The sequence below is a fragment of the Apodemus sylvaticus genome, chromosome 20, assembly GCF_947179515.1.
Source record: "Apodemus sylvaticus chromosome 20, mApoSyl1.1, whole genome shotgun sequence".
Lineage (NCBI taxonomy): Eukaryota > Metazoa > Chordata > Mammalia > Rodentia > Muridae > Apodemus > Apodemus sylvaticus.
The window spans coordinates 65,765,592-65,780,708 of NC_067491.1; positions in this window are offsets into that span (position 1 = coordinate 65,765,592).

Sequence of the window (15,117 nt, forward strand, 5' to 3'; positions counted from 1 at the left end):
GTATTCTTACATATTCTTTCGAGAGAAAACTCTCCTGTGCCTTCTATTTTGAGGCTACACACTTAGACATACACGCAACACAAAAGCTTATCGATTTACAACGTGTTGTTTAGGAAAAACCAGATAATTTCGCACGATGCTGGATTTCCTTAAAACGTGATTTTCTGAAAAATTTTGACGAAAGAGAATTATTCTTTGGGTTCTCTTTTGAGGCTACATGTTTTGACGTACACGCCACACCAATACTTTTCAAGTTACAACGTGTAGTTTAGGAGATACGAGCTAATTTGTTACCATGCGTTATTTCTTCTGGTAAAGTCTTTCCAATATGTACGTTTTTATCTTTACTCTGCAAAACTGTATTTCCTTATAACGTGGTATTCCTACATATTCTTTCGAGAGAAAACTCTCCTGTGCCTTCTTTTTTGAGGCTACACACTTAGACATACACGCAACACTAACCTTTTCGAGTTACAACGTGTTGTTTAGGAAAAACAAGATAATTTCACACGATGCGGGATTTCCTTAAAACGTGATTTTCTGAAAAATTTTGACGAAAGAAAATTCTCATTTGGGTTCTCCTTTGAGGCTACACGTTTATTTATTTATTTATTTATTTATTTATTTATTTATTTATTTATTTTTGGTTTTTTGAGACAGGGTTTCTCTGTGTAGCTCTGGCTGTCCTGGAACTCACTCTGTAGTCCAGGCTGGCCTTGAACTCAGAAATCTGCCTGCCCCTGCCTCCCAAGTGCTGGGATTAGAGGCGTGCGCCACCACGCCCGGCTTGAGAGTACACGTTTAGACATACACACCACACCAATTCGTTTCGAGTTACAACGTGTAGTTTTGGAAATACAAGCTAATATTGTACGATGCGTTATATCTTCTCCTAAAGTGTTTCCAATACGTACCTATTTGTTTTACTCTGCAAAACTCTATTTCCTAATAACGTGGTATTCTTACATATTCTTTCGAACGAGAAAACTCTCCTGTGCCTTCTCTTTTGAGGCTACACACTTAGACATACACGCCACACGAAAGCTTTTTGAGTTACAACGTGTTGTTTAGGAAAAACAAGATAATTTCGTAAGATGCAGGATTTCCTTAAACGTGTTTATTTCAAAAATTTGACGAAAGAAAATTCTCCTTTGGGTTCTCTTTTGAGGCTACACGTTTATACGTACACGCCACACCAATTCTTTTCGAGTTACAACGTGTAGTTTTGGAGATACAAGCTAATTTTGTACTATGCATTATTTCTTCTCGTAAAGTGTTTCCAATGCGTATGTATGTGTCTTTAATCTGCAAAATTGTATTTGTTTATAACATGGTATTCTTACATATTCTTTCGAGAAAAAACTCTCCTGTGCTTTCTCTTTTGAGGCGATACACTTAGACATACACACAACACAAAAGCTTTTCGAGTTAAAACGTGTTGTTTAGGAAAAACCAGATAATTTCGCAGGATGCTGGATTTCCTTAATACGTGATTTTCTGAAAAATTTTGATGAAGAAGAATTCTCCTTTGGGATCTCTTTTGAGGCTACATGTTTAGACCTACACGCCACACCAATTCTTTTCAAGTTACAACGTGTAGTTTAGGAGATATAAGGTAATTTGCTGCCATGTGTTATTTCTTCAGGTAAAGTGTTTCCAATATGTACGTTTTTATCTTTACTCTGCAAAATTGTATTTCCTTATAACGTGCTATTCCTACATATTCTTTCGAGAGAAAACTCTCCTGTGCCTTCTTTTTTGAGGCTACACACTTAGACATACCCGCAACACTAAAGCTTTTCGAGTTACAACGTGTTGTTTAGGAAAAACAAGATAATTTCGCACGATGCGGGATTTCCTTAAAACGTGATTTTCTGAAAAATTTTGACGAAAGAAAATTCTCCTTGGGGTTCTCTTTTGAGGCTACACGTTTATTTATTTATTTATTTTTGGTTTTTTGAGACAGGGTTTCTCTGTGTAGCCCTGTCTGTCCTGGAACTCACTCTGTAGACCAGGCTGGCCTTGAACTCAGAAATCTGCCTGCCCCTGCCTCCCAAGTGCTGGGATTACAGGCGTGTGCCACCACGCCCGGCTTGAGGGTACACGTTTAGACGTACAAGCCACACCAATTCGTTTCGAGTTACAAAGTGTAGTTTTGGAAATACAAGCTAATATTGTACGATGCGTTATTTCTTTTCCTAAAGTGTTTCCAATACGTACCTATTTGTCTTTACTCTGCAAAACTCTATTTCCTTATAACGTGGTATTCTTACATATTCTTTCGAGAGAAAACTCTCCTGTGCCTTTTCTTTTGAGGCTACACACTTAGACATACACGCCACACGAAAGCTTTTTGAGTTACAACGGGTTGTTTAGGAAAAACAAGATAATTTCGCATGATGCAGGATTTCCTTAAAAAGTGATTATTTGAAAAATTTGACGAAAGAAAATTCTCCTTTGGGTTCTCTTTTGAGGCTACACGTTTATACGTACAGGCCACACCAATTCTTTTCGAGTTACAACGTGTAGTTTTGGAGATACAAGCTAATTTTGTACGATGCATTATTTCTTCTCATAAAGTGTTTCCAAAACGTATTTATATGTCTTTACTCTGCAAAACTGTATTTCCTTATAACGTGGTATTCTTACATATTCTTTTGAGAGAAATCTCTCCTGTACCTTCATTTTCGAGGCTACACACTTAGACATACACGCAACACAAAAGCTTTTCGAGTTACAACGTGTTGTTTAGGAAAAACAAGATAATTTCGCACGATGCGGGGTTTCCTTAAAACGTGATTTTCTGAAAAATTTTGACGAAAGAAAATTCTCCTTTGGGTTCTCTTTTGAGGCTACACGTTTATTTATTTATTTATTTATTTATTTATTTATTTATTTATTTATTTATTTATTTATTTTTGGTTTTTTGAGACAGGGTTTCTCTGTGTAGCCCTGGCTGTCCTGGAACTCACTCTGTAGACCAGGCTGGCCTTGAAGTCAGAAATCTGCCTGCCCCTGCCTCCCAAGTGCTGGGATTACAGGCATGTGCCACCACGCCCGGCTTGAGGGTACACGTTTAGATGTACACACCACACCAATTCGTTTCGAGTTACAACATGTAGTTTTGGAAATACAAGCTAATATTGTACGATGCGTTATTTCTTCTCCTAAAGTGTTTCCAATACGTACCTATTCGTCTTTACTCTGCAAAACTCTATTTCCTTATAACGTGGTATTCTTACATATTCTTTCGAGAGAAAACTCTCCTGTGCCTTCTCTTTTGAGGCTACACACTTAGACATACACGCAACACGAAAGCTTTTTGAGTTACAACGTGTTGTTTAGGAAAAACAAGATAATTTCGCATGATGCAGGATTTCCTAAAAACGTGATTTTTTGAAAAATTTGACGAAAGAAAATTCTCCTTTGGGTTCTCTTTTGAGGCTACACGTTTATACGTACAGGCCACACCAATTCTTTTCGAGTTACAACGTGTAGTTTTGGAGATACAAGCTAATTATGTACGATGCATTATTTCTTCTCGTAAAGTGTTTCCAAAACGTACTTATATGTCTTTACTCTGCAAAACTGTATTTCCTTATAACGTGGTATTCTTACATATTCTTTCGAGAGAAATCTGTCCTGTACCTTCATTTTTGAGGCTACACACTTAGACATACACGCAACACAAAAGCTTTTCGAGTTACAACGTGTTGTTTAGGAAAAACAAGATAATTTCGCACGATGCGGGGTTTCCTTAAAACGTGATTTTCTGAAAAATTTTGACAAAAGAAAATTCTCCTTTGAGGCTACACGTTTATTTATTTATTTATTTATTTATTTATTTATTTATTTATTTTTGGTTTTTTGAGACAGGGTTTCTCTGTGTAGCCCTGGCTGTCCTGGAACTCACTCTTTAGACCAGGCTGGCCTTGAACTCAGAAATCTGCCTGCCCCTGCCTCCCAAGTGCTGGGATTACAGGCATGTGCCACCACGCCCGGCTTGAGGGTACACGTTTAGATGTACACACCACACCAATTCGTTTCGAGTTACAACGTGTAGTTTTGGAAATACAAGCTAATATTATACGATGCGTTATTTCTTCTCCTAAAGTGTTTCCAAAACGTACCTATTTGTCTTTACTCTGCAAAACTCTATTTCCTTAAACGTGGTATTCTTACATATTCTTTTGAGAGAAAACTCTCCTGTGCCTTCTCTTTTGAGGCTACACACTTAGACATACACGCAACACGAAAGTTTTTTGAGTTACAACGTGTTGTTTATGAAAAACAAGATAATTTCGTAAGATGCAGGATTTCCTTAAAACGTGATTTTTTGAAAAATTTGACGAAATAAAATTCTCCTTTGGGTTCTCTTTTGAGGCTACACGTTTATACGTACACGCCACACCAATTCTTTTCGAGTTACAACGTGTAGTTTTGGAGATACAAGCTAATTTTGTACTATGCATTATTTCTTCTCGTAAAGTGTTTGCAATGCGTAAGTATTTGTCTTTAATCTGCAAAACTGTATTTGCTTATAACGTGGTATTCTTACATATTCTTTCGAGAAAAAAACTCTCCTGTGCTTTCTCTTTTGAGGCGATACACTTAGACATACACACAACACGAAAGCTTTTCGAGTTACAACGTGTTGTTTAGGAAAAACAAGATAATTTCGCATGATGCGGGATTTCCTTAAAACGTGATTTTCTGAAAAATTTTGACGAAAGGAAATTCTCATTTGGGTTCTCTTTTGAGGCTACACGTTTAGATGTACACGCTACACCAATTCTTTTCGAGTTAGAACGTGTAGTTTAGGAGATACAAGCTAATTTTTTACGATGCATGATTTCTTCTTTTAAAGTGTTTCCAAAACTTACATATATGTCTTTAATGTGCAAAACTGTACTTCCTTATAACGTGGTATTCTTACATATTCTTTCGAGAGAAAATTCTCCTGTGCCTTCTCTTTTGAGGCTACACACTTAAACATACACGCAACACGAAAGCTTTTCAAGTTACAATGTGTTGTTTAGGAAAAACAAGATAATTTCCCATGATGCGGGATTTCCTTAAACCGTGATATTTCTGAAAAATTTTGAGGAAAGAAAATTCTCCTTTGGGTTCTCTTTTGAGGCTACACGTTAAGACTTACACGCCACACCAATTCTTTTCGAGTTACAACGTGTAGTTTAGGAGATACAAGCTAATTTTGTACTATACATTATTTCTTCTCGTAAAGTGTTTCCAAAACGTACTTATATGTCTTTACTCTGCAAAACTGTATTTCCTTATAACGTGGTATTCTTACATATTCTTTCGAGAGAAATCTCTCCTGTACCTTCATTTTTGAGGCTACACAGTTAGACATACACGCAACACAAAGGCTTTTCGAGTTACAACGTGTTGTTTAGGAAAAATAAGATAATTTCGCACGATGCGGGATTTCCTTAAAACGTGATTTTCTGAAAAATTTTGACGTAAGAAAATTATCCTTTGGGTTCTATTTTGAGGCTACACGTTTAGACGTACACGCCACACCAATTCTTTTCGAGTTACAACGTGTAGTTTTGGACATAGAAGCTAATTTTGTACGATGCTTTATTTCTTCTCGTAAAGTGTTTCCAATACGTACGTATTTGTCTTTACTCTGCAAAACTGTATTTCCTTATAACGTGGTATTCTTACATATTCTTTCCAGAGAAAACTCTCCTGTGCCTTCTCTTTTGAGGCTACACACTTACACATACACGCAACACGAAAGCTTTTCGAGTTACAACTTGTTGTTTAGGAAAAACAAGATAATTTCGCAGGATGCAGGATTTCCTTAAAATGTGATTTTCTTAAAAATTTTGAGGAAAGAAAATCCTCCTTTGGGTTCTCTTTTGAGGCTACACGTTTAGACGTACACGCCACACCATTTCTTTTCGAGTTACAACGTGTAGTTTAGGAGATACAAGCTAATTTTTTACGATGCGTTATTTCTTCTCCTAAAGTGTTTCCAAAACGTACATATAAGTCTTTACTCTGCAAAACTGTATTTCCTTATAACGTGGTATTCTTACATATTCTTTCGAGAGCAAACTCTCCTGTGCCTTCTCTTTTGAGGCTACACACTTAGACATACACGCAACACGAGAGCTTTTTGACTTACAAAGTGTAGTTTAGGAAAAACAAGATAATTTCTCACGATGCATGATTTCCTTAAAACGTGATTTTTTGAAAATTTTGACGAAAGAAAATTCTCCTTTGGGTTCTCTTTTGAGGCTACACGTTTAGTCGTACACGCCACACCAATTCTTTTCGAGTTACAAAGTGTAGTTTTGGAGATACAAGCTAATTTTGTACAATGCGTTATTTCTTCTCGTAAAGTGTTTCCAATACGTACTTATTTGTCTTTTCTCTGCAAAACTGTATTTTCTTATAACGTGGTATTCTTTCATATTCTTTTGATAGAAAACTCTCCTATTCTTTCTCTTTTGATGCTACACACTTAGACATACAAGCTACAAGAAAGCTTTTCGAGTTACAACGTGTTGTTTAGGACAAACAAGATATTTTCGCATGATGCGGGATTTCCTTAAAACGTGATTTCTGAAAAATTTTGACAAAAGAAAATTCTCCTTGGTGTTCTCTTTTGAGGCTACACGTTTATTTATTTATTTATTTTTAGTTTTTTGAGACAGGGTTTCTCTGAGTAGCCCTGGCTGTCCTGGAACTCACTCTGTAGACCAGGCTGGCCTTGAACTCAGAAATCTGCCTGCCCCTGCCTCCCAAGTGCTGGGATTACAGGCGTGCGCCACCACGCCCGGCTTGAGGGTACACGTTTAGACGTACACACCACACCAATTCGTTTCGAGTTACAACGTGTAGTTTTGGAAATACAAGCTAATATTGTACGATGCATTATTTCTTCTCCTAAAGTGTTTCCAATACGTACCTATTTGTCTTTACTCTGCAAAACTCTATTTCCTTATAACGTGGTATTCTTACATATTCTTTTGAGAGAAAACTCTCCTGTGCCTTCTCTTTTGAGGCTAAACACTTAGACATACACGCAACACGAAAGTTTTTTGAGTTACAACGTGTTATTTATGAAAAACAAGATAATTTCGTAAGATGCAGGATTTCCTTAAAACGTGATTTTTTGAATAATTTGACGAAAGAAAATTCTCCTTTGGGTTCTGTTTTGAGGCTACACGTTTATACATACAGGCCACACCAATTCTTTTCGAGTTACTACGTGTAGTTTTGGAGATACAAGCTAATTTTGTACTATGCATTATTTCTTCTCGTAAAGTGTTTCCAATGCGTATGTATTTGTCTTTAATCTGCAAAACTGTATTTGCTTATAACGTGGTATTCTTACATATTCTTTCGAGAAAAAACTCTCCAGTGCTTTCTCTTTTGAGGCGATACACTTAGACATACACGCAACACGAAAGCTTTTCGAGTTACAACGTGTTGTTTAGGAAAAACAAGATAATTTCGCATGATGCAGGATTTACTTAAAACGTGATTTTCTGAAAAATTTTGACGAAAGAAAAATCTCATTTGGGTTCTCTTTTGAGGCTACACATTTAGATGTACACGCTACACCAATTCTTTTCGAGTTAGAACGTGTAGTTTAGGAGATACAAGCTAATTTTGTACGATGCATGATTTCTTCTTTTAAAGTGTTTCCAAAACTTACATATATGTCTTTAATCTGCAAAACTGTATTTCCTTATAACGTGGTATTCTTACATATTCTTTCGAGAGAAAACTCTCCCGTGCCTTCTCTTTTGAGACTACACACTTAAACATACACGCAACACGAAAGCTTTTCAAGTTACAATGTGTTGTTTACGAAAAACAAGATAATTTCGCATGATGCGGGATTTCCTTAAACCGTGATTTTTCTGAAAAATTTTGAGGAAAGAAAATTCTCCTTTGGGTTCTCTTTTGAGGCTACACGTTAAGACTTACACGCCACACCAATTCTTTTCGAGTTACAACGTGTAGTTTAGGAGATACAAGTTAATTTTGTACTATACATTATTTCTTCTCGTAAAGTGTTTCCAAAACGTACTTATATGTCTTTACTCTGCAAAACTGTATTTCCTTATAACGTGGTATTCTTACATATTCTTTCGAGAGAAATCTCTCCTGTACCTTCATTTTTGAGGCTACACACTTAGACATACACGCAACACAAAGGCTTTTCGAGTTACAACGTGTTGTTTAGGAAAAACAAGATAATTTCGCACGATGCGGGATTTCCTTAAAACGTGATTTTCTGAAAAATTTTGACGTAAGAAAATTATCCTTTGGGTTCTATTTTGAGGCTACACGTTTAGACGTACACGCCACACCAATTCTTTTCGAGTTACAACGTGTAGTTTTGGACATAGAAGCTAATTTTGTACGATGCGTTATTTCTTCTCGTAAAGTGTTTCCAATACATACGTATTTGTCTTTACTCTGCAAAACTGTATTTCCTTATAACGTGGTATTCTTACATATTCTTTCCAGAGAAAACTCTCCTGTGCCTTCTCTTTTGAGGCTACACACTTAGACATACACGCAACACGAAAGCTTTTCGAGTTACAACTTGTTGTTTAGGAAAAACAAGATAATTTCGCAGGATGCAGGATTTCCTTAAAATGTGATTTTCTTAAAAATTTTGAGGAAAGAAAATCCTCCTTTGGGTTCTCTTTTGAGGTTACACGTTTAGTCGTACACGCCACACCAATTCTTTTCGAGTTACAAAATGTAGTTTTGGAGATACAAGCTAATTTTGTACGATGCGTTATTTCTTCTCGTAAAGTGTTTCCAATAAGTACGTATTTGTCTTTTCTCTGAAAAACTGTATTTGCTTATAACGTGGTATTCTTTCATATTCTTTTGATAGAAAACTCTCCTATGCTTTCTCTTTTGAGGCTACACACTTAGATATACAAGCTACACGAAAGCTTTTCGAGTTACAACGTGTTGTTTAGGAAAAACAAGATATTTTCGCATGATGCGGGATTTCCTTAAAACGTGATTTTCTGAAAAATTTTGACGAAAGAAAATTCTCCTTGGTGTTCTCTTTTGAGGCTACACGTTTATTTATTTATTTATTTTTGGTTTTTTGAGACAGGGTTTCTCTGTGTAGCCCTCTCTGTCCTGGAACTCACTCTGTAGACCAGGCTGGCCTTGAACTCAGAAATCTGCCTGCCCCTGCCTCCCAAGTGCTGGGATTACAGGCGTGCGCCACCACGCCCGGTTGAGGGTACATGTTTAGACGTACAAGCCACACCAATTCGTTTCGAGTTACAAAGTGTAGTTTTGGAAATACAAGCTAATATTGTACGATGCGTTATTTCTTCTCCTATAGTGTTTCCAATATGTACCTATTTGTCTTTACTCTGCAAAACTCTATTTCCTTATAACGTGGTAATCTTACATATTCTTTCGAGAGAAAACTCTCCTGTGCCTTCTCTTTTGAGGCTACACACTTAGACATACACGCAACACGAAAGCTTTTTGAGTTACAACGTGTTGTTTAGGAAAAACAAGATAATTTCGCACGATGCAGGATTTCCTTAAAACGTGATTTTTTGAAAAATTTGACGAAAGAAAATTCTCCTTTGGGTTCTCTTTTGAGGCTACACGTTTATACGTACAGGCCACACCAATTCTTTTCGAGTTACAACGTGTAGTTTAGGAGATACAAACTAATTTTGTACGATGCATTATTTCTTCTCTTAAAGTGTTTCCAAAACGTACTTATATGTCTTTACTCTGCAAAACTGTATTTCCTTATAACGTGGTATTCTTACATATTCTTTCGAGAGAAATCTCTCCTGTGCCTTCTTTTTTGAGGCTACACACTTAGACATACACGCAACACGAAAGCTTTTCGAGTTACAACGTGTTGTTTAGGAAAAACAAGATAATTTCGCACGATGCGGGATTTCCTTAAAACGTGATTTTCTTAAAAATTTTGACGAAAGAAAATTCTCCTTTGGGTTCTCTTTTGAGGCTACACGTTTATTTATTTATTTATTTATTTATTTATTTATTTATTTATTTATTTATTTTTGGTTTTTTGAGACAGGGTATCTCTGTTTAGCCCTGGCTGTCCTGGAACTCACTCTCTAGACCAGGCTGGCCTTGAACTCAGAAATCTGCCTGCCCCTGTCTCCAAGTGCTGGGATTACAGGCGTGCGCCACCATGCCCGGCTTGAGGGTACAGGTTTAGACGTACACACCACACCAATTCGTTTCGAGTTACAACGTGTAGTTTTGGAAATACAAGCTAATATTGTACGATGCGTTATTTCTTCTCCTAAAGTGTTTCCAATACATACCTATTTGTCATTACTCTGCAAAACTGTATTTCCTTATAACGTGGTATTCTTACATATTCTTTCAAGAGAAAACTCTCCTATGCCTTCTCTTTTGAGGCTACACACTTAGACATACACACAACACGAAACCTTTTTGAGTTACAACGTGTTGTTTAGAAAAAACAAGATAATTTTGTTAGGTGCAGGATTTCCTAAAAACGTGATTTTTTGAAAAATTTGACGAAAGAAACTTCTCCTTTGGGTTCTCTTTTGAGGCTACACGTTTATACGTACAGGCCACACCAATTCTTTTCGAGTTACAACGTGTAGTTTTGGAGATACAAGCTAATTTTGTACTATGCATTATTTCTTCTCGTAAAGTGTTTCCAATGCGTATGTATTTGTCTTTAATCTGCAAAACTGTATTTGCTTATAACGTGGTATTCTTACATATTCTTTCGAGAAAAAACTCTCCTGTGCTTTCTCTTTTGAGGCGATACACTTAGACATGCACGCAACACGAAAGCTTTTCGAGTTACAACATGTTGTTTAGGAAAAACAAGATAATTTCGCATGATGCGGGATTTCCTTAAAACGTGATTTCTGGAAAAATTTTGACGAAAGAAAATTCTCATTTGGGTTCTCTTTTGAGGCTACACGTTTATTTATTTATTTATTTATTTATTTATTTATTTATTTATTTATTTTTGGTTTTTTTAGACAGGGTTTCTCTGTGTAGCCCTGGCTGTCCTCGAACTCACTCTGTAGACCAGGCTGGCCTTAAACTCAGAAATCTGCCTGCACCTGCCTCCCAAGTGCTGGGATTACAGGCGTGCGCCACCATGCCCGGCTTGAGGGTACACGTTTAGACATACACACCACAGCAATTCGTTTCGAGTTACAACGTGTAGTTTTGGAAATACAAGCTAATATTGTACGATGCGTTATATCTTCTCCTAAAGTGTTTCCAATACGTACCTATTTGTCTTTACTCTGCAAAACTCTATTTCCTAATAACGTGGTATTCTTACATATTCTTTCAAGAGAAAACTCTCCTGTGCCTTCTCTTTTGAGGCTACACACTTAGACATACACGCCACACGAAAGCTTTTTGAGTTACAACGTGTTGTTTAGGAAAAACAAGATAATTTCCTAAGAAGCAGGATTTGTTTAAAACGTGTTTTTTTGAAAAATTTGACGAAAGAAAATTCTCCTTTGGGTTGTCTTTTGAGGCTACATGTTTATACGTACACGCCACACCAATTCTTTTCGAGTTACAACGTGTAGTTTTGGAGATACAAGCTAATTTTGTACTATGCATTATTTCTTCTCGTAACGTGTTTCCAATGCGTATGTATTTGTCTTTAATCTGCAAAACTGTATTTGCTTATAACGTGGTATTCTTACATATTCTTTCGAGAAAAAACTCTCCTGTGCTTTCTCTTTTGAGGCGATACACTTAGACATACACGCAACACGAAAGCTTTTCGAGTTACAACGTGTTGTTTAGGAAAAACAAGATAATTTCGCACGATGCGGGATTTCCTTAAAACGTGATTTTCTGAAAAATTTTGACGAAAGAAAATTCTCATTTGGGTTCTCTTTTGAGGCTACACGTTTATTTATTTATTTATTTATTTATTTATTTATTTTTGGTTTTTTGAGACAGGGTTTCTCTGTGTAGCCCTGGCTGTCCTGGAACTCACTCTGTAGACCAGGCTGGCCTTGAACTCAGAAATCTGCCCGCCCCTGCCTCCCAAGTGCTGGGATTACAGGCGTGCACCACCACGCCCGGCTTGAGGGTACACTTTTAGACATACACACCACACCAATTCGTTTCGAGTTACAACGTGTAGTTTTGGAAATACAAGCTAATATTGTACGATGCGTTATATCTTCTCCTAAAGTGTTTCCAATACGTACCTATTTGTCTTTACTCTGCAAAACTCTATTTCCTAATAACGTGGTAATCTTACATAATCTTTCGAGAGAAAACTCTCCTGTGCCTTCTCTTTTGAGGCTACACACTTAGACATACACGCCACACGAAAGCTTTTTGAGTTACAACCTGTTGTTTAGGAAAAACAAGATAATTTCCTAAGATGCAGGATTTCCTTAAAACGTGTTTTTTTGAAAAATTTGGCGAAAGAAAATTCTCCTTTGGGTTCTCTTTTGAGGCTACACGTTTATACGTACATGCCACACCAATTCTTTTCGAGTTACAACGTGTAGTTTTGGAGATACAAGCTAATTTTGTACTATGCATTATTTCTTCTCGTAAAGTGTTTCCAATGCGAATGTATGTGTCTTTAATCTGCAAAACTGTATTTGCTTATAACGTGGTATTCTTACATATTCTTTCGAGAAAAAACTCTCCTGTGCTTTCTCTTTTGAGGCGATACACTTAGACATACACGCAACACAAAAGTTTTTCGAGTTAAAACGTGTTGTTTAGGAAAAACCAGATAATTTCGCACTATGCTGGATTTCCTTAATACGTGATTTTCTGAAAAATTTTGATGAAAGAGAATTCTCCTTTGGGATATCTTTTGAGGCTACATGTTTAGACGTACACGCCACACCAATACTTTTCAAGTTACAACGTGTAGTTTAGGAGATATAAGCTAATTTGTTGCCATGTGTTATTTCTTCAGGTAAAGTGTTTCCAATATGTACGTTTTTATCTTTACTCTGCAAAATTGTATTTCCTTATAACGTGCTATTCCTACATATTCTTTCGAGAGAAAACTCTCCTGTGCCTTCTTTTTTGAGGCTACACACTTAGACATACACGCAACACTAAAGCTTTCCGAGTTACAACGTGTTGTTTAGGAGAAACAAGATAATTTCGCACGATGCGGGATTTCCTTAAAACGTGATTTTTCTGAAAAATTTTGACGTAAGAAAATTCTCCTTGGGGTTCTCTTTTGAGGCTACACGTTTAATTATTTATTTATTTTTGGTTTTTTGAGACAGAGTTTCTCTGTGTAGCCCTGTCTGTCCTGGAACTCACTCTGTACACCAGGCTGGCCTTGAACTCAGAAATCTGCCTGCCCCTGCCTCCCAACTGCTGGGATTACAGGTGTGTGCCACCACGCCCGGCATGAGGGTACACGTTTAGACGTACACGCCACACCAATTCGTTTCGAGTTACAAAGTGTAGTTTTGAAAATACAAGCTAATATTGTACGATGCGTTATTTCTTCTCCTAAAGTGTTTCCAATACGTACCTATTTGTCTTTACTCTGCAAAACTCTATTTCCTTATAACGTGGTATTCTTACATATTCTTTCGAGAGAAAACTCTCCTGTGCCTTCTCTTTTGAGGCTACACACTTAGACATACACGCAACACGAAAGCTTTTTGAGTTACAACGTGTTGTTTAGGAAAAATAAGATAATTTCGCATGATGCAGGATTTCCTAAAAACGTGATTTTTTGAAAAATTTGACGAAAGAAAATTCTCCTTTGGGTTCTCTTTTGAGGCTACACGTTTATACGTACAGGCCACACCAATTCTTTTCGAGTTACAACGTGTAGTTTTGGAGATACAAGCTAATTTTTACGATGCATTATTTCTTCTCGTAAAGTGTTTCCAAAACGTACTTATATGTCTTTACTCTGCAAAACTGTATTTCCTTATAACGTGGTATTCTTACATATTCTTTCGAGAGAAATCTCTCCTGTACCTTCATTTTTGAGGCTACACACTTAGACATACACGCAACACGAAAGCTTTTCGAGTTACAACGTGTTGTTTAGGAAAAACAAGATAATTTCGCACGATGCGGGGTTTCCTTAAAACGTGATTTTCTGAAAAATTTTGACGAAAGAAAATTCTCCTTTGGGTTCTCTTTTGAGGCTACACGTTTAGACGTACATGCCACACCAATTCTTTTCGAGTTACAACGTGTAGTTTAGGAGATACAAGCTTATTTTTACGATGCATTATTTCTTCTCATAACATGTTTCCAATGCTTATGTATTTGTCTTTAATCTGCAAAACTGTATTTGCTTAAAACGTGGTATTCTTACATATTCTTTCGAGAAAAACTCTCCTGTGCCTTCTCTTTTGAGGCTATACACTTAGACAAACACGCAACACGAAAGCTTTTCGAGTTACAACGTGTTGTTTAGGTAAAACAAGATAATTTCGCACGAAGCGGGATTTCCTTAAAACGTGATTTTCTGAAAAATTTTGACGAAAGAAAACTCTCATTTGGGTTCTCTTTTGAGGCTACACGTTGAGATGTACACGCTACACCAATTCTTTTCGAGTTAGAACGTGTAGTTTAGGAGATACAAGCTAATTTTGTACGATGCGTTATTTCTTCTTTTAAAGTTTTTTCCAATATGAACGTATATGTCTTTACTCTGCAAAACTGTATTTCTTTATAACGTGGTATTCTTACATATTCTTTCGAGAGAAAACTCTCCTGTGCCATCTCTCTTGAGGCTACACACTTAAACATACACGCAACACGAAAGCTTTTCGAGTTACAACGTGTTGTTTAGGAAAAACAAGATAATTTCGCACGATGCGGGATTTCCTTAAACCGTGATTTTCTGAAAAATTTTGACGAAAGAAAATTCTCCTTTGGGTTCTCTTTTGAGGCTAGACGTTAAGACTTACACGCCACACCTATTCTTTTCAAGTTACAACGTGTAGTTTAGGAGATACAAGCTAATATTGTACGATGCATTATTTCTTCTTGTAAAGTGTTTCCATAACGTAAGTATTTGTCTTTACTCTGCAAAACTGTATTTCCTTATAACGTGGTATTATTACATATTCTTTC